Below are 24,569 nucleotides of genomic sequence, written 5' to 3' on the forward strand. Positions count from 1 at the left end.
ACAGAGATAACAGTCAGTCTGGGGCTGGTTTCTCCCTTTCTCTCAAGACCCCCAATAAGACTCTGCACTGGAACAGCTATAGGGTCTAGATCTTAGCCTAGTGTTCAAGCTAAAACCTCCAGCACCCTCTCTGTCCAACCAGTGCTTCATGTCCCTGGGCATACCTGGAGAATGTGTGCCAGCCTTCCCCAGGAGTGTCTGTGTGTCTATATCTAAATCAAATCTTAAAGTGTGTGTGTGTGGCAGGCTGGTACAGGTTTTCTTGCTATGCCCCTTTTCTGCCCAGACTATAAGGTAGTACCAACTGCCACCAACCACTACTATTAGCTACTATAAGGTCCTTGCCAACGGGTGACCTATTTCACTGTGTAATGTTACTGTTATCCAAATAGTAAGTTTGACTGAGCAGCAAGACTATTGGAGTGGCTTGGACAGTATCACCAAATACATGCAAGTACTACCGAAGCATAAATTATCTCTACACAAAACAGCCACAGCTGAAAGTTTTTAAAACATTTAATAAATAATAAAAACACAAGACAAACCTCATCAATTCAACACAGTGCTAATCAAGAGTTCAGAAATCACAGGAACTTTAAAACAATATCGTAGGGTAGTCTGACATAAATATAGAAAACAACTAGACTAATCTGGCTAAATTCCAATCTAACTCTAAGAGAAATCACTGTTCTAAATAGTACTTACATACAGAGCAAAGCAAGTGCCTGGTGAGTTGTTGTCAGAGCTAGATCAAGATACAAAATGCTCTCTGAGAAACTCTTAAATTGATAACACGCAATACTGCTGAGTCATTTCACGTTACATCATTTTTATCATTCTCCTTTAGTTCCCAGGCTAACAGAAACTCAAAATTTTAAATTCTTTGTAAGCTGCACCTGGCCAGGAAGCCACAGCAATAAAAAACACTTTTACATGTAACATCTAGCAATTATCTCTGTCGTAAAACAATAGAAAGAATTTGCTGGTCCAGATATCCTGTCTCTGAGCTTGAGTTCAAACACAGTTGTAATTCTTTACTTAACAGCTTTCTTCCAGCAGGGTGCACTGTGGTTACATTTTTGAAGTTCAGCATATAACACGGTTTTCTTACATTTAGTTTTCTTTACATTTTCAAAACAAACCTGGGGATTATATTAATATTTACAATGACATAGAATTATCTACAAAGGTCTATCTAGCTAGGCTGGCACACTTCACAATGCATATATTGAACATATGCTTTTTCAAGTAATACAGTTTAAGTTAACACCATGGCATTTATGCAAATGTATTTAAACTTAATATTTATTTATTTTTTATTATTTTAGTCTGTATTTGTAGGATTTTAACCCAGAACATCTGAATACAGTATTAAATTAACTATCACAATTCCCCTCAGCTACAAAATGAAGCACACGTGCTTGATTTTACAGTTAAGATATGTATGCTTAATTTGCTATTAATGTATAGAAGAACAATAGTATTAATATAACAATAATTATTTTGTGCTGCATACATATCCCTTGCCTCTCTTAGTCTTTCTAAACATTCAGCAAGTGTTGCCCTATTCTCTGCATTCTCCTGGGCAACTGTAAAATACAGAGGAGAGAAAAAGAAAGAGCATTATGCATACCAGTCTTGCCTATCTCCAGCTTTGAGTATAATTTAAAGTATATTTATCTGTATACTTACACAACTGTGGGAAGTCATCAGTCCTAAACCTCATCCAGCCACTGGTTTCATTGTGCCTGCTTTTTTTTTTAGGATATCAAAATGTGGCCTGCATTCCTCTCCAGTGCTTGGAATGCCAGTCACACTGGAGACAGTCTTGGTGAGACTATTCCAAGCCTCTGATTTTATAAAGGGGGATAGTTCCTCTGCAATAGCCTATGGCTCTAGCACATTAATAGGAGTCCAGTGAATATTTTGGACCCCTTTGTGCCCCATCTTTGTTCCCTAAATTGGGTGCCTTCTTTTCTTGCTCCTGCCATGTCCACACAGGTCAAACAGCAACAGTTAAAGTGTTTTCCCACCAATTTGTAATATGGTGTTTAATAGTCAATGTGCAAACCCGCACAACCATGCCAACTGCTTTTGCGTGATGGTAAGAGGAGAGCAGCAATGCCAAACAGAGAGGAAGACAGTTTATGATTTAGGAAGGGTAATGTGACAGCTGGTATTAGTTTATGGGATGGATGCTGATGTACCTGTTAGATGAGTTAAGCTTTCAGACATGTATTGGGGTGTGTAAATGTTATGACCTGACATATTTTTTGGTGGCTCTACACACTGATAAAACTAATTTTGTAGAATGTGGGAATTAAATCTATGTAAAACAGATAACACATAATCTTCCACTTAGGTGTTTTTACCTCCTTGCCTCAGAAGAAGTGTCTGTCAACATGTGACAGTTGGTACTCGTTTATGGGTTGAATGTTGATGTAACTGTTAGAGGAGTTAAATTTTCAGACATATATTAGGGTGTATACATTTTATGACCTGACATATTTTTGGTAGCTTTACACACTGATAAAAGTAATTTTATACAATGTGGGATTTAAATCTATGTAAAACAGACAATACATAATCTTCCACACAGGAGTTTTTACCTCCTTGCCATAGAGGAAGTATTTGTCAAACAAGCTAATTAATTATATAGACACATTTAAGAGTGAGTGGTTAACTATGTATGTGTGTGTCCTGACAATGCCCTGCTTTATACATTCATGTATATGTGACTATCACTAAAGTATAAAGTCCATCCCAGGGCAGAAAAGACTCTTGTAGGTACAGATAAATAACTGACAGTATATCAGTCACACATATAATTCATATTATATCCATTGCTATACATAGTCATTTTTGTGTAATTATATTTATGTTGTTAATTTTAATATAAATTACAGTGGAACAGCATTAATAAAACTTGGAGTTTACTAGATTAAAACTCTGTCTCACGTGTGTGGTAGACATGAACTTACACCAATTGCCACAGTGAAGGCTGGGTGACAGGTATATTTTTTACAATCATTAGTGTGCAGACTGCTCATTGCAACTGTGGACATGCTTGTCACACATGCTCATTAGTTATATATACACATTAAATTACTGTGTAATTAACCATGTATTTGTGTGACATGAATGTTCAGAAAATAAATGTTTAATTACTGAACAATAATTGTACTGATAACCACAGTTAGACGTATAATCTATATGATATGATCTGTATGCTCAATCCATCTGCTATACATAGTTATTTTTATTTTTAATTATTTTTATATTGTTAATTTTAATATAAATTACATTGTAACAGCATTAATAAAAGCTAAAGTTTGATGGATTAAAACCCTGGCTCACTGGTATTGTGGCCATTAACTTACAGCAATTGCCATATGGAAGACTGGGCAGCCGGTGCATTTTTTGCACACATTATTGTGTGTAAGTGCTGACAGCCTCACAAGGCCAATTAGTGTGTTTGTGCAATAGAAGACCATGCACATTACAGTGTTTTTTTTAGAACTTATTGATTTATTTATTTTTTTCCATTTGTTTACTGGTATTGGGACAACGTGAGCCCATTTTCAGTGGAAGCCCTAGGAGAAAAGTTCCACATTAACAAGCACATACAATAGATGAGTAACATTTGAATGCATAGGCCAAGAGTTACAGTTGAAACACAAATGTAAAAGCTTCATATTGATAAGCACATTCAATGCATTACAATATAAAGATAACTGAATACACAAGAGAAGTCAAATGCAAACATGTCAAAAGCATAAGCAACAAATTACATAGTAATATACTATCAATTTATGAAGATAAGTTCTGTAAGAACATTAATGGCAATGTAGCAATAAATACAACATAAGGGTACATGTCAGTCATAATGAATCAGAGATGCAGCATAAGTGCACATATAAATCCATCAAATCAATATGGTTATCAAGTAGGTATTACAACATATTAAGTGTAGATAGAGTTTTTCAGTAGTCATACTGGTCGGTAGAAGAGTTTGACTTGACAAAGAGTAAGTCATTATAGGCAATAGTAGTGGTAAGCTGGGGAATCTAGTTTTGAGGGGTGCAGAATTAGCACATGTGCAGTGCCATAAAGTGGAGATGTGTTGCCCTTGATGTTTTGAAAAAAGAAGCATTCCTAGTACTTCGTATTGGTAAAGGGAGGGCATTCCACAGTTTGGCAACTGAGAAAGAGTAGAGCATCTGGCCAACTGGAAGGTTTTGTTTTTTTCTACTTTCAGGAGATGTTGGTTCTCGGATCTGAGAGGCCTACTTGAATGGTTGTGAGTAAATATAGAAATAAGGGCTGGGCAATCTGAGGGTCTGAAGATAATTTCGTGTGCTCTTGTTACTTGTAAGTATGTAAGGTAATGAAGAAGTTCAAGCCAGCTCTTTAGGTGTAAGAAGGTACAGTGGTGCGATGAGTATTTGCCATTAGTTGCAAACTTAGCTATTTTATTGTAACAGGTCTCAAGCTTAGATTTCAGAGAAGACTGAATATTAGTAAATAGTGTAGCACCATAGAAGGTAGAAGAAAGGTTGAGGCAAGGGTTTGTTTCGTGGAGTGGCTATGGAAGTGTTTATGTCTGTAAAGAATACCCAGTTTTTGATGAGGCTTTTGATACTATTGTGTACATGCAGGTCAAATGTCAAGTTATCGTCTAAGATTACACCTAGTAGTTTTGCGTTAGACACGTCCTCGATAATTGTTTTGATTTGAGAGTATATAGTGAACTCAGTCATATTTAGGGGAGTGGTTTTCTTAGGGGTGAATAATAAGAGTTTAGTTTTGTTAGGGTTCAGGACAAGATGATTGTCGAGAGTTCAGGACAAGATGATTGTCAGTCATCCAAGTTTCAGTAGATGTAAAGGCATTTTGGGTAATTTGTTGAAGTTCAACTATGGAGTTGGCAGAGCAGATGACGGATGAGTCATATGCATATGGTATTATAGAATCTTGACTAAGTGTGGAGTGAAAGTTGGTGAAAATAATGAAAAGAAGAGGCCCTAGTATGGAGCCTTGTGGAACCCATGTAGATGTGTTACGGAATGGAGAAAGAGAGTGCTGCCATTTGGTGGCTTATTGTCTATTTGTAGGTAATAAGAGAGCCAATTTAAAGATGGGGGAGATGTCTAGTTTAGGCAGTTGTGTAAGATGTAGAAGGTGGGAAAATGTATCAAAATCCTTACAGAGGTCAAGAAAAAGTGAGGACACAATTTTAATTGCATCTCATGCTCAGTTAACTGTATCCATGACAGATATAAGAGCAGTTGTAGTACTGTGGCCTGGCATGAACCCATGCTGAGTGGGGGAAAGGATTTGGTTATGAAGTATAAAGTTTAGAAGTTGAATGTGAATACATCTTTCCAAGATCTTAGAGATGGGGGAGAGAATAGCAATAGGGTGGAAATTGGAAATGTCAGTGAATGGTGGTGAATAGGTGTATATTTATTTCATACAAGTTGGAGAATATCTCTGAGTAGCTGGTGACAGACTGGGTTTGTGTAGATGTTATAGATGTAAATTTGAGAGGTGGGTACATTGTGTCCACTTATATTAGGCTTAGCAGGTGCCAGAAAGATAGGGAGGAGAGGAGTAGTATGTTAGTAATGAGAAACATTATGGCAGAAGGAAGGAGGCTCCAGATGGAGGGATGGAGAGGTAGTGGTCTAGAGAGGTATGAATGTAGTTGTAGGATCTGTCTAGGTGTACAGATAGAGTAAGGTGGGAGAGGCAGAAACTAGAAAAGTTAGGGAGGGAGATTTGTTTATTTGGAGGTGAATAGTTGAATTATACAATATTGGATATAGGTAGGATGGCTATTGAATAATTATGTGGTAAGTGGATAATACTAGTAGAGGATGAGAGGGAAGTAAAATGAATTGAAGTTATAAATAGGTGGAGGAGAGGTGGAGTGGCAGAGTAGTTCAGTATTGGCTTGTATGACTGTAATGGGAGGAGTTATATGATATAAAGTAAGAATAATGGGGTGGGTGTGTGGGAATAGGAGTAGGGCAAACAGAGTGAGGATACACCCGTGGCTGGAAAGGATAAAAAACAATCTGTAAATTCTATACAGTTGTGTAACAGAATATCAACAGCCAAATTACAATGTGAAGAAAGAAATTAACTAAGGTAATAGGCTAGGGAGAATAGGTAGCAGAATAGAGTATGCGACCAGTTATGATATGGCTAAGTACGAGAGAGAGCTTTGGAAGTAATGTGTGTCAGTAAATGGAGTGTGTGCTATAAAGAACTGAAAAAAGTATAGTATAATTCAGGGATGGTAAGTTAATGGTTTGACTTTTATTCTATTAATTATTTTTCTTTTTACAGAAATAGACTTAAGTGAGAGAATGTAGAGAACACTAGGGATAATAGGGGGTCTCTGAGTTCTGGTGGTAAGCACTGGCCATATAAAACTACAGCCAGAATAATTTCAGGCTAAAACCATAATTTAGGTAGCTGTAATGAATGGGGACTTGACTCCTAGAAATTAGAGGCTTCTCTTTGAGGCGCTGTCTCTGGAATCACAGTCACTCAGCTGGGTATTAAGTGTTTGAGACGTGAAGCAGGCAACTGGTAAATATTTCTAAAAGAGGAAGAAAGAGCAGTTAGATAAGGAATATCACCACAGAAAGTTAAATAAGAATATATGCAAAGAAAGCCAATGAGGCTGACAGGATAGAGGTTGGGATGTATAGTTCACAGTAAGCCAAGAGAAAGCTCAAGTTAAAAATGAGTAGAGTGCAGTAAGATGGGAGAGTAAGCAGAGATATATTATAGGGAATGTTAATGTAGAAAGAGTGTGGAGTAGGAAAGAGGTGAGGATGAACAGTGTAGGGGAGCAAGATAGTGGTAGGTACAGACAAAATTTAACCACAAAAAATATGCATTTTGCAGATTATTATCATACATGACTTAAAATTTGATTGGCAAGTCAGTAATATCAATACAATGTTTGCAAAAATGCCAGTCAAGAAGGAAGTCCACAGCCTCATCTAATTAGCATACCACAATTAGCAGTGCAGTGTTTTGCTTAAAAAGTAGGACAAACCTAGCAATTTAAAAGCATGTGCATGGTAAAGCAATGGAAGTTTTAGCTCAGAGAATATGAGGTAAACAGCAACCATGAACACCATGAACACCATCACAAGCAAACACAGTGTTCATTTACAAGTATTTTGCAGATTAATTTATACAGAGTTAAAATTACTAAAAACGTGCTGTATAGATTCCATGCAAATAATACGAGTCACTGCTTCAAATATAGGATGCTGCATGTTTACACTAAGTACAAGAATAGCATCAAACAAAAACAATGATGATACGATTTAAAGTGAGAAATAAATGTTACAAATCCCTTGCAAGCACTATAGTGCATTGTTGCAAAATGTCGAGGGCTATATATCATGGTCACTAACTACTGATAAATATTTTACTGTACTGGGTGTGAAGATTGGGTGAAGATAGATGAAGGCTGCTAGCCAAGCCAGATAGAATTTTGGAGATAATTCTGTCATCTGTAAATAGTAATGTTAACCACAGGCTTGTTGTCTTAAATGGTAAAAATAGTGTTACATGTGGAACTGCAAAAATGTAACAACAGTGCACTCTGCTGACCAAGTAAAGCAGGTTGTGACCCTTTGATGTAAACATGACTCTGGCTGGTCTATATGAACAAATTCTTCTTATTGTTTTAAGGACAGAGTTAATGGCCAGAATTTGCATGCATAAATGTCCTTAATGGCTTTGCCTCCTGACCTGGTGTGAGTTTACTAAAGAATGTGGCCTGTTACCCTGGGAAACCCAGGGAAGTATGAAGAATGATGTAATGTGAACCAGGAAGGTGATTTTAAAAACAAAGGGAATCAGACAGGATTAAGCAATTTTTGTCTTGGCCATCCAACTCACCAGCAATGTCTTGCTCTATATGTAAGTTTATCTTAGACCTGTGTTTTTTCTTAGAAATAGCTAGAATCTAGAAAGACTTAGACTAAGTGTTTTTCTGTGATGTCAGAACTGTACTACTGAATTATTTTAAGTATTTCTCTGTGATCTCTGAACTCTTGACTAGCACAGTGTAGTAACAATATTGTCTTGTATTTTGACTATTTGTTATTAAATATTTTTAAACCCTTTTAACTGTGGCTGTTTTTGTAGACATAATTTAAGCTCTTTAGAGTAGTTGCATGCCCTTGGTAAAATTGTACAAAGCCACTTCAATAGCTTTAGCCCTGGGCTATACTACCAATTGGATAATAATATTGAACAGTAATAATTGGACACCTTTTTAAGGGCCTTTGAGTAGCTGATAAATATTAGTGGGTGATGGCAGGTGGTACTACTGTATAGTTTGGGAAAATGGGGCACAGCTGGAGAACCTGTACCAGCCTTCCCCAGGAGTGTCTGTGTGGTTGTATAAACTCTTCTCAAAGTGTGTGTGTGTGGGGGGGGGTCAGCTACTTGGGCAGGGACATGAAGCACTGGTTGGACAGAGAGAGTGCTGGAGGTTTTAGCTTGCCCACTAGGCTGAGATCTGGACCCTATAGCTGTGCCAGTGGGGATTCTTATTGGGGATCTGGAGAGCAAGGGAGCGACCAGCCCCAGACTGACTGTGATCTCTGAGTGCTCTTAAGGGAAATTGCACTTTACTGTATGCATTTGTTATCCTTTCCTCCTAGTGTTAGTGGTGAGGATTGAGGCTCCTTGATTGCTGGGTGAGGGCACAGGCATCACATATTAATTGTTTGGCAGTGGTGGGACATCCACACCACATATTGTTTGGCAGTGGTGGGATATCCACACCACATATTAATTGGTTGGCAAATGCTAATTGGCTTGTAGTGGTGTGGGTAGAGTGAATTCCTGTAGCTTGTGTACAGTGAGCTCTGAAGGTGTTTTGTACTCTAAATCAGCCACGCAGTGAATACTCAGAGTTCAGATCACAATTGATTTATTTCTTTTGTTAGCTTAGTTAGTCAGGGTAAGCAGGCAGCATGTCAGCAGAGAACTATGGAAATCTGACAAGGAGCCAGCTGGCAGAGATGTGCCAGGTTAGGGGACTGGTGCATGGAAACCTGACTAAGGCAGACCTGATTGCAGCCTTGGTTACAGCTGCATCAGAAAACAGCAACCAGGAGGACAATCAGAGTGGCAGTAGAGATATAATACCCTCAGAGAATGGACATTGCAACCTTTCTGCAGAGGAATTAAAAATCCATCTGGTGCTAAAGAGACTTGAGTTGGAGGCCAGGAGTTTGGAGATAGAAGCATCTGAGAAACTGAGGAGTCTACAGGCTGAGGAGAATGAGAAACTGCTACGCCTGGAAGCCAAGGATAATGAGTGGCAGAGGAAGCATGAGAAGGAAATGCTGACTCTTCGCCAGAGTCATGGAGGTAATGGGGAAGGGAGTAACCAGACCCCAGAAGCACAAAAGGTCAGTAAATTTCTTCCGAAGTTTAAAGAGGGGGATAAGTTTGATAGTTTCTTTCATATGTTTGAAAGGGTATGCAAGCAGTAAGTTGTTGACCAAAAGCTCTGGGTACGGTTCCTGACCCCATTACTCCATGGTAAAGCTGTAACTGTTTTGTCAAAAATGTCTGATGTTGGATGTTTTGATTATACTGCTGTTAAAAATCACTTTTTAGAATTCTTTAAGCTAACACCTGAAATGTATAGGAAAAAGTTTTGTGAGCATAGACGCAAGGCAGATGAAAGTGTGTGTGAATACGTTGCTGCACTGAGCACTTATTTCCATAGGTGGGTAAGTGGATGTCAGGTCACCACTTTTGAAGGGCTGGCAGACCTTTTGGTGAGGGAACAAGCCCTTAACACTTTGCTTGAGGACATGAGGATCTGGTTAGCTGATAGACAATGTGCTACTTCAGATGAGTTGGGGAAGAAGGGAGACCTACACCTGACAAGCAGAGAAACCCTGCACAGGAAAGGGACCCCCAGTACTGCTCATGGATCTAAAGGAACCCATGGTGGGCAGCACAGACTTTCCCAACAGAATCTGCCAGTAGCAGGGGAAGCCACTAGTCCAGGTACATGTCCAGGAGCTAGGGTTAAATGTTTTGAATGCAACCAGTGGAGCCATGTGGCATACAGGTGTCCATGGAGGCAAGGTGAGGAACAAAAGGTGAGGGAGCCAGTACATGGGAAAGACAACATGCCAATAGTAGGTTGTCTTGAGACAACAAGGGTACCAAACTACCATCCTGCACATGTCCTTATAGGGAAGGATTTGGATGAGGCAGTACCGTGTGTTTATGCAGTTACACGCAGTCAGGCTAGGAGACAAGCATGTGGATCTGGTAGCCTAGGGAGACCCACACAGACTGCATACTTTCAGCCAGGACTGGTGAGGTGGTTACTTCAGGAGGAAGCTAACCTGTAGCAGTGAGAATTAAGGTGAGCCACAGTTGCTTGTGGGTACTGATGGTCCCTTGGACAGAGTGACTGGAAAGGTAAAGGTGAGTAGTAGTACCCCGGCTGACAGTGAGGCACCACTGTCAGAGGATGCCAGGCTTCCTGTGGAAGGGGAGCTGGGAAGGGTTACAAGGAGAGAGTTGAGACAGGCTCAGCTCTCAGACCCTACATTGCAAGGCCTGAGGCAGGTAGCTAGGGAGGCACCTGATTCTCAAGGAAAGGGGGAATCTGTATACTGTGACAAAGGGTTACTATACAGATAGTGGACCCTTGAGGGAGGGCTAGAAGGTGAGAGAGTACAGCAGTTGATAGTGCCCAGAGCCTACCATCTGGTGCTTCTAGCCATAGCTCATGATATTCCCTTTGCAGCTCATATGGGCATAACATGTACAAAGAGGAATATTATGCAGAACTTCTATTGGCCTGGACATTCCAGAGATGTAACAGGGTACTGCAGGACCTGTGAGCAGTGCCAAAAGGTGGGCAAGGCAGGAGAGAAGGTGAGAACTCCTTTGATGCCTTTGCCTGTGATTGAGGAGCCATTTCAGCGGGTAGCTATGGATATTGTGGGTCCTCTGAGTACCCCAAGTTCCACAGGGAAAAAGTATATTCTACTGGTAGTGGATTATGCTACACGATACCCTGAGGCAGTGGCTTTGTCTTCCATTGAGGCAGAAAAGGTGTCAAATGCATTGTTAGATATTTTCAGCAAGGTAGGTTTCCCAAAAGAAATACTGACTGACAGAGGTGTCAATTTCATGTCAGACCTGCTGACTTACCTGTGGAAGTCCTGTGGGGTGAAGCACATGAAGACCACCACCTACCATCCCCAGACTAATGGTCTTGTTGAGAGGTTAAACTCTATAATCAAGTCCATGCTACAGGCATTTGCAGATCAGTTTAAGAGTGAGTGGGACAAATATTTGCCCCATCTGTTGTTTGCTTACAGAGAGATTCCCCAGGTATCCACAGGTTTTTCATCCTTTGAGTTGCTGCATGGGCATAGGGTGAGGGGACCTCTAGATTTAATTCAAGATGAGTGGGAAGGTGAGTGCAAGTCTCGCAAGGAGTCTGTTGTGGCATACGTCCTGAACCTTAGGACAAGTCTCAGGGAACTTGTGGGCTTGGCACAGGATGACCTGGCAGAAGCCCAACAACAGAAAAAGGTGTGGTATGGTAGGAATGCTCGAGCTAGAGAGTATGCTGTGGGTCGCAGGTAATGGTTCTTATTCCTGTCAGACACAACAAGCTGCAAGCAGCTTGGAGGGACCCTATAAGGTGGTAAGAAAGGTAAGTGATTTTAACTACATGGCTGAACTACTATGCAGAAGGCCGGGGCACAAATTGTACCATGTTAACATGACAAAACCTTACCATGATAGGGAGGCCCTTGTGCTGAGCATTTGCAGTGGATTGCAGGAGGAGTCTAAGGGAGATCTGGGGATTGATCTCCTCAGTGAGGCTCGGGCTGACACCTCAGTGGAAGGGGTAGCAATGTTCCAGCAGCTATCTCCTACCCAGATTTGAGAAACCTGAGCAGTGTTGTAGGAATTTGGGGACATGATCACTGGGAAAACAGGGTGCACCCACCTGGGGCAGTACCAGGTGGATACAGGACCCCAAAGGCCTATTAGATAGGCCCCTTACAGAGTGCCTGAGAGAGTCAAACAGACTCTGAGGGAGGAGGTACAGGAGATGTTGGAACTAGGGATGATTCAAGAGTCCAACAGTCCCTGGGCCTCCCCAGTGGTGCTGGTGCCAAAGAAGGATGGCAGCACCAGGTTCTGTGTGGACTACAGGAAATTAAATAGTCACACAGAGTCAGATGCTTACCCCATGCCTAGGACGGATGAGGCCCTAGAGAAGCTGGGTGGGATTAAGTATCTTACAACCATTGATCTTACCAAGGTTTACTGGCAGGTGCCCTTGACTCCCAGTGCTAGAGAAAAGTCAGCCTTTGTGATTCCTTTTGGCTTGCATGAGTTCACAAAGATGCCCTATTGGATGAAGAATGTCACAGTGACTTTCCAGAGGCTGGTAGATCATATCCTAGCAGGAGCAGGAGGGTCTGCCCTTGCTTACCTAGATGATATTGCCATCTACAGCGATTCCTGGACAGAGAACCTTCAGCATGTCAGGGAGGTGCTGGGCAGACTACAGAGGGCAGGGCTGACCATTAAGCCAAGCAAATGTCAGGTGGATATGACAGAGGTCTCCTACCTAGGACATAGAGTGGGGAGTGGTAAGATAAGGCCAGAACCTGGCAAAGTGGAAGGCATTCAGGCATGGCCTGCACCTGTTACTAAAAATCAGGGGAGGGCATTTTTAGGGACAGTAGGGTACTACAGAACATTCGTCCACGGTTATATTACCATAGTTGCTCCCCTCACAGACCTGACAAGGAAGAACAGGCCAGATAAGGTAGTGTGGACCCCAGCATGTGAGCAGGCATTCCAGAAGCTTAAAGAAGCTTTGGGAGGACCCCCTATGTAAACCAGTCAAGATTACAGCAAAGAATTTCTTGTGCAGGTGGATGCTTCGAACCATGGGGTGGGGGCTGTACCTAGCCATATTTCTTCAAAGGGGGAAGAGTTCCTAGTGGTTTATCTCAGTCATAGGCTCCAACCCAGGGAGGAATGCTATGCAACTGTAGAAAAGGAATGTCTAGCCATAGTGTGGGCACTGCAGAAACTTCAGCCTTATCTGTATGGAAGGAAATTCACTGTTATGACAGATCACAACCCCCTAACATGGTTAAACAGAGCCAGCCAGAAAAATTCCAAGTTGCTAAGATGGAGCCTGGGGTTACAAGCATATGATATGTCCATGCAGCATCGCAGTGGGATTAGCAATGCCAATGCAGATAAGCTCTCAAGACAGGGAATGGGGTAAGGTATACTCAGACAGACCTAACTCTCTCAAGCAGCGTTTCTCAAGGGTCACTTGAAAAACTAACTTGAGTTCTCCAGGGGGGAGATATGTGAAGATTGGGTGAAAATAGATGAAGGCTGCCAGCCTAGCCAGATAGAATTTTGGAGATAATTATGTCATCTGTAAATATTAATGTAAACCACAGGCTTGTTGTCTTAAATGGTAAAAATAGTGGTACATGTGGAAATGCAAAAATGTATCAACAGTGCACTCTGCTGACCAAGTAAAGTATGTTGTGACCCTTTGATGTAAACATGGCTCCAGTCAGTCTAGATGAAGGAATCCTTGCTATTGTTTTAAGGCCAGAGTTAATGGCCAGAATTTGCATGCATAAATGTCCTTAATGGCTTTGCTTCCTGACCTGATGTGAGCTTACTAAAGAATGTAGCCTGTTAGCCTGGGAAACCCAGGGAAGTGTGAAGAATGATGTAATGTGAACCAGGAAGGTGATTTTAAAAACAAAGGGAATCAGAGAGCATTAAGCATTTTTTGTCTTGACTATCCAACTCATCAGCACTGTCTTGCTCTATATGTAAGTTTATCTTACACTTGTGTTTTTCTTAGAAATAGCTAGAAACTAGAAAAACTAGACTAAATGTTTTTCTGTGATGTCAGAACTGTACTGCTGAATTATTTTAAGTATTTCTCTGTGATCTCTTAACTCTTGACTAGCACTGTGTAGTAAAAATTATTGTCTTGTATTTTGACTATTTGTTATTAAATATTTTTAAACCCTTTCAACTGTGGCTGTTTTTGTAGAGATAATTTAAGCTCTTTAGAGTAGTTGCATGCCTTTGTAAAAATGTACAAAGCCACTCCAATAGCTTTAGCCCTGAGCTATACTACCAATTGGACAATAATATTGCACAGTAATAATTGGGCACCCTTTTAAGGGCCTTTGAATAGCTGATAAATATTAGTGGGTGGTGTCAGCTGGTACTACTGTATAGTCTGGGAAAAAGGGGCACAGCTGGAGAACCTGTGCCAGCCTTCCCCCATGAGTGTCTGTGTGGTTGTATAAACTCTTCCCAAAGTGTGTGTGTGTGTGTGTGTGTGTGTGTGTGTGTGTGTGTGTGTGTGTGTGTGTGTGTGTGTGTGTGTGTGTATGTGTGTGTGTGTGTCAGCTACTTGGGCAGGGACATGAAGCACTGGTTGGATAGAGAGGGTGCTGGTGGTTTTAGCTTGCCCACTAGGCTGAGATGTGGATCTTATAGCTGTGCCTGTGGGGAGTCTTACTGGGGACCTGGAGAGCAAGGGAGCGACCAGCCCTGGACTGACTGTGATCTCTGTGTGCTCTTAAGGGAAATTGCACTTTACTGTGCGTATTTGTTATCCTTTCCTCCTATATGAGATGCCCCTCACTGGTGTTAGTGGTGAGGATTGAGGCTCCTTGATTCCTGGGCCAGGGCACGGGCATCACACCGGGATAAAGAAACAAACAGGTAATGTCCAGAATGGTGCTAATATGTTAGGTATATATAAGAATTAACAAGGACTATAATGGAATAGATTACGCTTGGAAATACATGCAAAAACAGTATTAGAGCTGTAAGAAACAAATTCAAACAAACAGCTTTTATGTACTTTCCATCTACAAGTCTAAACAGTGTCAAAGCATAAATTGGCATACTCTCACCACCAGACTCACTATCATAGGGGCTTTTAGGGGAACAAAAGGTAAAAGATGGTGCCAAACAACAGAGAGTACATTTTTTAAATTGTGCAATGCAACTTGGGAGGATGGGCATTACAGATTGATTGCAAGGATGGAGGTAGGAATATGCAATGAAACACCTGTGGTCGGCAAGGCTCAAAAAACAATCTGTAAATTCTATACAATTGGGTAAGAGAATATCAACAGCCAAATTACAATGAGAAGAAAGACATTGACTAAGGTAATAGGGTAGGGAGAATAGGTAACAGAATGGAGTTTGCAACCAGTTATGATATGGCTAAGTATGAGAGAGAGACCTTTCCAAGTAATGTGTGTCCGAGAATGAAGTGTGTGCTTTAAACAACTGAAAACAGTATATTATGCTTCAGGGTTGATAAGTTAATGGGCTGACTTTCATTCTATTAATTATTTTCCTTTTTAGAGAAGTAGACTTAAGTGGGAGGATGTAAAGAATGCTAGTGATAGGAGGGAGGCTGTGAGTTCTGTTGGTAAGCAGAGGTTGTATAAAACTACAGCCAGAATGATTTCAGGCTAAAAACATACTTTAGGTAGCTGTAATGAATAGGGACTTGATGACTCCTGGAAATTAGAGGCTTCTCTTTGCAGAGCTGTCTCAGGAATTGAGGTTGCTCAGCTGGATATTAAGTGTTAGGGATGTGAAGCAGGTAAATGGTAAATATTTTTTCGTTAGCTGTAATGAATGAGGACTCAATGACTCCTTGAAATTAGAGGCTTTTATTTGAAATGCTGTTCCAGGAATTGAGGTTGCTCAGCTGGGTATTAAGTGTTAGGGACATGAAGCAAGCAACCGGTAAATACTTTTTAGGTAGCTGTAATGAATGGTCACTTGATGACATCTGGAAATTAGAGGCTTCTCTTTGCAATGTTCTCTCAGAAATCGAGGTCGCTCAGCTGGGTATTAAGTGTTAGGGACATGAAACAGGCAACTGGTAAATATTTATCTTTTATGTACCTTCAATCTACAGGTCTAAACAGAGTCAAAGCATAAATTGGCATACTCGCACCATCGGAATCGCTATTATAGAAGCTTGTAGGGGAACAGAGTGATGCATAGATATGAAAGCATGCTAACCACCAGACAACACCACTTAGAATGTTTGCATGCTGTACAGCACAAGATGTAACAATGTATGTTTTGTGAAACTGACAATGTCTGCTTATTGTTTGCAGGTGTTGAGGAACTGCAGGTATTGTGGAAGTGTGCTGAGCACCTCGTAACACTGCTTGGTGTGTTTGTGTGATGGTAGCAAAATATGTAAAAAGTATATTTTATTAAATTGGCAGTCTCTGCTTGTTTTCTTGTGTATTATGCCATGTTTATGCAGGGGTGAGCAATGTGCAAATGAGACAAGTAAGCTCAACATGTATTATTGTTGTAAAAAAGCATTTCTTATTTTTCATTTTTTAAAAGATAAATGTAAGACTTGAACCATGAGCTATGCATCCTATGTGCTGTGTGCTTCTGCTTCATCATCTTTACCAGGTGTACTACACACACATTCAATTCACAGCTGTAATTTATGCTGTCCATAGAAGCAACTTCCATTAATTTTAATTTATGTATCTGTTTCACTGTATTTGTGCTAAGCCAAGCGTCGTGCAAATATTAATATTCAAATTTAAAAAAATAAACATAAGCAACATACACAACATTTTTTACAAAACTCTGGAGTTCAGCTATCACACTAATGAACCTTCCAAACCAAGCAAGTGTGCCTTATCTCTCTTTGCTACAGAAACAATTTGGCAGCAGGAAAGCAAATCATTGTACATGCTAGCAAGCCCTATTTCCTACACAGTATTAACAAGACATATACACTTGTACATTCTCATTTGTTTGTACATGTGTTGCTCACATATTTATTACAATGAGTGATCACACAACCAGTTATGAGCATTGTTTGCACAAATGCAGCTCTGTGTTCATAGGTTAATAGGTAGGTACTAGGCTATTGGCCCTAGGACCTATATAAGCCTAGCCAAAAAGGTACCCTGGCTTTCGCCACCCAAGAAAATTATTTTCCTGTGCCACTGTCGAGCAGAGCCACAGAAGTGATCCCCAGGGTGAATTTCCTATTCCCCATCCAATCATCAAAATTTTTTTGAAGAGTGCTAATGAGGAGCTCTGTTTAACATAGATAAGTAGTCTGTTCCAGTGTATGGGAAGAGTCTGGGACAGGAATCTATCCCTCCAGCATGTTCTGTTTATTGTGGTGAGAAGGTTTAGGTCCCCAGAGCATGCAGCTTGGAGGGATTGGGATTTCATTAAGTGGAGCATGTCCAACAGCTGTGGGTTTGACATAGCTTTGTATGTTAGGCAGAGATCACCTCTGAGTAGGCGATATGCGACGGAGTAAAGCGGGAGTTATTTGAGACGGTCTGCGTAGAGCATCTGTTTGAGGCCAGTAATCCTCTTTGTGAGGTTTTTCTGTGGCCTTTCCAGTTGTTGTAGATGTCTTGTGAGGTACATACCAAAAGGGGCATTGTACTCTATAATGGGGCTAATGAGTGATGAGTAGAGGGGAACAATGACCTCTTTTTTTCTGGATGAGAAACCTTTTGTGATGTGGTGTGCCGCATAGAAGTATTTCCTGACCACTGTGGTGATGTCATTACCAAAGGAGAGACTACTGTCCACCTGTGTCCCAAAGTCTCTTATCACACTTTCATTGTTAAGTAGAGTACCACCTATGTGGTAGTTCATGGGTACAGAGTTTTTACTAAAGGGAATGACAATACGCTTTTTGGCATTGAGCTTCAGGCCATGGCTTTGACACCAGGCATCTGTCTCAGTGAGGCCCTATTGTAGGATGTCCACATCATTAGGAGTTTCAGTTATGGCTCCTAGTTTGCAGTGATCTGCAAACTTCGTTAGTCAAAGACCTTCTGTGTTAGCCTGTACTTCTGAGAAGTAGATACCAAACAGGAGACAACCCAGGACTGAACCCTGTGGTACTCCACTTATCACTGGTCTGAAGTCGGATTTGGAGTCTGCTACTTTCACAGTGTGGGTTCCGTCTGTGAGCCAGTTGGCAACCCATCTTGTGACATAGGGATTTATACCTAGTTTAGTGAGTTTATCTATAATTCCAGAGTGGGGGATGGTGTTGAAAGCCTTGGCGAGATCTAGATAGGCTGTGTGAGCCACCTTACCCTTATCTATGGCTTTGGTGACTGCTTCAAAGAAGTCTATCAGGTTAAGGAGATATGATCTGACTTTTACAAAACCAAACTGGGTGGGGTCCAGAGTTTGGAGACTACCAATGTCTTTGTTTATGAGTTCCATGATGATATGTTCCATGGCCTTGCAGACCAGGCTCATCAGGCTAATGGGGCTGTAGTTCACGGGGTCCATCGTGGCTCCCCCTTTGTGGAATGGGATAACTGTCATGATGCACTATTCAGTTGGCACAAACCCTGAGGTGAGGCTATGATTGAACATTGTACTTAGGTGGGGTGCCAGTTCGTTCTGTAGTTCATGTAGAATGCAGCCTGGGATATTGTCAGGTCTCATGGATGCTGTGTTCTTGGCTTTGGAGAGTGTTTTTTATACCTGTGCAGCCATGATTTCAGGAACTTTGCATTCTTCTGGTATAGAGATGGGCCCTCTAGGGAGTGAGAGCGAGGTAAAGTTAGCACTGAACCTATCTGCCAGGATGTTGGCAATATCAGTTGGTTCTATATATTTAGTGACATTGTGCTGTAACTCAGAGCAGATCTGAGTGTTGCAATTGAGATTCTTGACATAGCTATAGAATACTTTGTGGTTGTCTTTAGAGTCAGTGGCAATTTTGTTTTCATAACTAGCTTTGGAGGATTTTATGAGGGATCTCAGCTTCTTACTGAGGTTGACCAGGGAGTTCCTCCAGTCATGGGATTTTACTCTTTTTTTGCAACAGTTTCTTTCTTCTGTTGTAGAGTTTGTTTATGGCAGAGGACCACCAGATTGGCTTCCCTTTTTTGGAGGATAGCATCTTGGTTCTGTTAGGTATAGCAAGATCTATGCACTTGTGTAAGTGGTTATAAAGTGCATTTGTGTAGGATTCAGCAGTTGTACCTCTATTGTCCGTCTGCATGGGTGCCATGAAGTTTGCCACTTCTGTCTTAAGAACTGTGAAGTTGGCTTTGGAAAACTTTTTTTATGGTGGTTTCCCTAATGGGGGGTGGGGGTGGGATGTGGATGTCTAGGCTGATTAGCTTGTGGTCGGATCTGACCAACGAGGAATTGACCTCTGGTGTGGAAAACCTGTCGCCCATGTTGGTAATGACCAGGTCTACGATATTGCTGCCCCTGATGGGGGTATAAATAAGTTGATCCAAGGCAATGGAATTTATGAATTCCAGAAAATGTTGAGTAAAAGAGTTGGTACATGAGTAGTTTTCCCAGTTAATGGTGGGGTAGTTGAAATCACCCATTATTAGGGTGTTGGGTTGTACCCTAATATTTTCCAGTGTATCAAGAAATTGGGAGTGGGAATCCTGGGGCATATTGGGGGCTCTGTAGCAAGTTAAAATTTGGATTGCAGTCTTGACCAGAATTAGTTGCACTTGGATAATCTCGGATGCATTATACTGTGCAACTAGCCTGGAGGTGTGGATATCCTGAATGAATATGGACACTCCTCCAACTTTAGTACTTCGGTCCGGGTTAGGTGGCCGAAAGGTGTGGTATGGATTATAGCCTGGTAATGTAGGGGTGCTCTCTGGAGCTTTGAACCAGGTCTCTATCACTGCACAGATGTCGATGTTCTCCATTTTAAGGAGTGCCTCAAGTGAGTGCATTTTGAGGTTTAGACTTCTAGCATTGAGTAGCATTACCCTCAGATTTTGCTTGCTTCTACCTGTTATGGTGGTAAATTTGTCATTTGAACCTTGCCTACAAAAGGCAAGAGCCTTAGCTAGTATCCGAAATCCCAAAGGCAACAGGTGCAGGCCATCTCTGGCAAAGCATCGTGGTCTGTTGATCATGTCATCCCAGGTAGACAGATACTGGATCCCCTTACAATGACAACAGAAGCTTAGCCAATTGTTGAAGTTAATCATTTTGTCCTTGTACTGTGGTATCATTCTGGGTGATGGCAGGATGCTACTCAGGGATAGGGTCATACCTGACTGGGCTACAAGATCGGAGAGCTCCTCCATGTCTCTTTTCATGTAGTCCAGGGAGGTACGTCTCAGGTCATTCACACCAACATGGACAATGACAGAGTCATATTTGTACTTGTTTTGGAATGACCTGAGTGTGTGCATTATGTGGCAGATCCTGGCACCCGACTGGCAGCTGACAGAAACTTTCTCCTTGTTTAGCCTGGTGAGTGGAACATCAGTGTGCCTGACTATAGAGTCACCTATGACTAGAGTGTTGCATACGTTGTTATGCCTTATGGGCTGTGGTTGAGTGGCACACTGAATTTGTGGGCTATGTGTCATTTGGATTGTGTTGGGGGGGTGGAGTTTGCTTGCGTTGCTGTTTTGGAGGTACCTGTTGTTTGGGCACGTTTTTATTGAGAGCCTACATGAATGCAGGTGTGTGTTTTGTGTTTCTATGTGTGTGTTTTGGTGGTGTAAGTTTTGAGGGACTATGTGATGAGTGTGGTGTGGTGCAAGTGTTTACTTTCTCCTCTTGACTGTCTAGTCCAGTCTTGGGTGAAGAGAGCTTTGCTTCCAGTTTGGCTATATAAGTGCATCTCTCACAGGTTGTAGTGTTGGGTGGTAGGAGAAGATGGTTGTCTGTATACATGAGGCAATTGCTGCATCGCCCCAAGATGCCCAGATTCATCAGGTAGACAGGAGAAAACACAGAGAGCTGACCCTTAGACATGCCTGGATAGGTGATAATTTATTAAGTACTAAAAAACTGTGTGTAGCAATATTACGGCAAATGCAATTAAATTAAATTAACAAATGAGTAAAAACAAGTGCAGAAGGCAGTAAATTAGAAGGCTACTAACAAGCAGTAATAAGTGCAGAGTAAGAGCAACTGAACAGATAACAGCACACAGAACAGCAAACTAAGACAGTTACAGTAAGAACAGCTGAATAAAGTTTTTTTGTTTTTTTTTTTTGAGGGAGGGAACAGAGCAGGATTAACAAGCTACAGGGGTTGTCCTTCCCAAACGCTCTCTTTGTACACAGTGGATAGGAGTACCTGAAATCAGAATATGATTTCACTGCACTCAGTTGAGTGAGCAAATGAAAAGGGCCCAGAAGGAGTAGCCAAATACAAATTTACAAGAGGGGCGGGCAATTTCAAAGCCACCAAGATTAACACTCAACACACAAACAGGGAGGGGAAGGTGGGGAACTAGCTAGACAGAGAGCCCACAATATTCCAAATATGCAGTGAAAATAAAATAAATACAACACAGTACTATATAAAAAAGTGCAGATAAAAGTGTACTTAAATTTGTTTATACGTCCAATTGATTGCAGGTAGATCTTAGCCAGCCAAAGCACAAATATTTTAGCAGAAGTAACACAAGATGTAACACTTTATATGGTAAGACAAGCCCCTTAGGCTAGGAGTTAACACAGACTATAATGAAATGAAACTACCCCCAGTGCTACCAATGGCTACAATTCTAACAACCTCTCTTTAGAGACAGAGAGCCCACAATATTCCAAATATGCAGTGAAAATAAAATAAATACAACACAGTACTATATGAAAAAGTGCAGATAAAAGTGTACTTAAATTCACTTATACGTCCAACTGATTGCAGGTAGATCTTAGCCAGCCAAACCACAAATATTTTAGCAGCTCTTTGTACTCTGTTCATTCTTCTCTTATCTGTGCTGTACCCTCAGATATGCAATCTATACGGCATTTTGTGTCATTGACCTTTAAATGTATGATAAAATGACATGACAGTGAAAAACTGTTCAGCAAAGGCAGGAGAGTTTGGCTATTAGTGAACAAAAATGAGAACTCTGCTGTTCATTTCCATTGAAAAGCTTGCTACAGATACTTCTACACATTGTGACTGTATCCTGGGTGATACAGCCAATGCAGGTGAGCTAGTCTGAATTGTTGTTCTGTCTTCCTTCTCCCTCATATTAATCATTCACAGTCACAATCCATTAAAAAGTAACACTAAGGTAGTGCCTACACTATATTTTCACCTGCTAGACGAAGTCAAAAGTTTGGGATTTAGCAACTCTAATGAGTTCACACCTCATTTGTATCTCCACCGAGCTCAGAGGCCTGAATCTACACTCTATAATGGTAACTGTGTGGCTAGGGAATTTGAAGGTGAGGAGATTTGTGTATTTGGAGAACATATAAGTTTATTATTCTTTTGATTCATCTGCAGAGAAGGCTTCTGATTGTGTTAAGGTATGATTACATTTTTCAAATACATTATAGATTTGTTAACATGTTACAAAGAAAATTTTTAAATATGTGCATTAGAAAATGGAATTTTTATCTGCTGGCATAGGCATTCGGGGCAGGCATTTTCTTTTTCATATAGGCAGCCTATTAACTTTCATTCCAAGTGTTATTGTTAAAATTGGTTATCATATAATTTTCTTATGTTATTTCAGGGAAATGTAATGTACTATATTGCCAATGACACAGGGGTGTTATGCTTCTACTCGGGCCCACAGACACCTCCAGGGAGCAATGGGCACAGTGAGAGGTGACTGGCAATCATATAAAATTGACTTTTCTGTTGAAAACGTGTACACATTTTATGCAATATATAATAATTGAATTATGCGGTATTCCTGGTTTGTACAAACTTTTCATTTGCCTGTTTTTTTTTTTTGGGGGGAGGCTGGGAAGCCAAGTACGATCTCTGTATTATCACAACAAAATTTGTGTTTAAAGAGGTTTGCTCATGAAATTGTGCAGTCATCCTGTTATTTCCATGGTAAACAATACATTACTAAAGTGGTTTTCTGTTTTTATGAACTAAACATTGGTTTGTGTATGATTATTATAAGGTACAACCACATAACCTTCAATTTTAATAAACAAAATGTGTGTCTCCAATGTTTAATGCTGAAAATATATATGTATATGTAAGCAGGGACATAATTATGTGATATTTATGTGTTGTATTCTTCTCTGTTTTACATACCATAGGATTATGGCATCCAAGTATACAAATCCACATAAACCCCTTTCGGTGACTCTGAAAACAATGTCATAGTGCAGGCGTTCAGACACCACGGTGTTGTTCTGCTTGAGAGATGACATCGGATATGGATAACAGAATGCAGATTTGAAACCAGATAGTCAATTATGTAAATGCAGTAATGGGGTACACCAGGACCTATGATCAGGTGTGTCATAGGGCCACTTGTTATGATTTCATCAGCTCAGAGGAGAGCAGCTGCAGTTGCCCGTGAAGAGCTTGCTACAGGGGTTGGGCATCTACAGAGCTATGACTGATACCAAATGAAAAGTTCTTGTCTACTGTCAGAGATCCAGAGGACTTAGTGGAAACTGTACACCAGCATGTGAGTGATGTCAGTCCTGATGTTTCTGGAAGGAAAAGTATGTGCCAGGCAGAGGTTCCAGGTAAGCTTAGATATGTCAAGTTGTAAGACATGGTTGTATAGTAAAATACAGAACATTTTAACTAATACTTCATTGTTGTTTTTTTTTTTTGGATGAACCTATTCATGAATTAAGTTTCAGTTAAAATTATTATTAATGAGCATATAGACAAAAGTTGTGTATTTACTGTCCCATGTGTTATTGCAATTGTTATGACTGCATCCTTACCTTCCTTCATTTCATACAGGACTATCCTCCTTAACAATTGTAAAGTCATCCGCACATGGTAGGGCAAACACTTTTCTTTGATTATTGATGAAAAATTGTCAGATATGTGTTTGGTGGGTGTAATGAATGTTGTGTGTATTGCTGCACCATCTGTTATAGTGTGACCAGTATTAGCTTGTTATCATATGAATTGTATTAAAGATTTAGTGTAAATATTAATTTCTTTTATGTGTTTTTACTTATTATCACAGGTAATCCTGACAGTAGAAGTGTAAGACTCTTACCACCTGATGTCGGAGTATTGGCAGATTCTGAAGATGATGGTAGCCAAACAGAGGCACAGTTGAGGGATGCAGAGGTTGAATATAACTCTGAGGGTGACATTCAGCCATCCCCTCTATTTCCCGTCGATACAGTCAGTAGGGTTATGCTTACCTATTGCTTTGAGCCCTCAGATATTGGACAGGTAGAAGGTGACACACTTAATCAGGGTAGTGTGGTTACTGTGGCTTCAGTGCTCTTTACATGCCACTCGATATATATTTAGGGCCACCATAGAGGTGCAGGCACATTCTACTAGGGCCTCTGAGGGCACGCTTAGGGTTGTAGATGTGGCACAGGCTTATATGTGTGATTGCCTCCATTGTGTGGCCAATTCAATGGATCAGATGAATGACACAATGGAATGGGAAGTGTTTCGGATGGAACATATGCTGGGAGGGGGACAGCATTTACTTGGACGCAGGTCAGCATCAT

Source organism: Protopterus annectens, chromosome 1.part2 (assembly GCF_019279795.1).
Source record: "Protopterus annectens isolate FY-2018-M chromosome 1.part2, PAN1.0, whole genome shotgun sequence".
In the NCBI taxonomy this organism is placed as follows: domain Eukaryota; kingdom Metazoa; phylum Chordata; order Ceratodontiformes; family Protopteridae; genus Protopterus; species Protopterus annectens.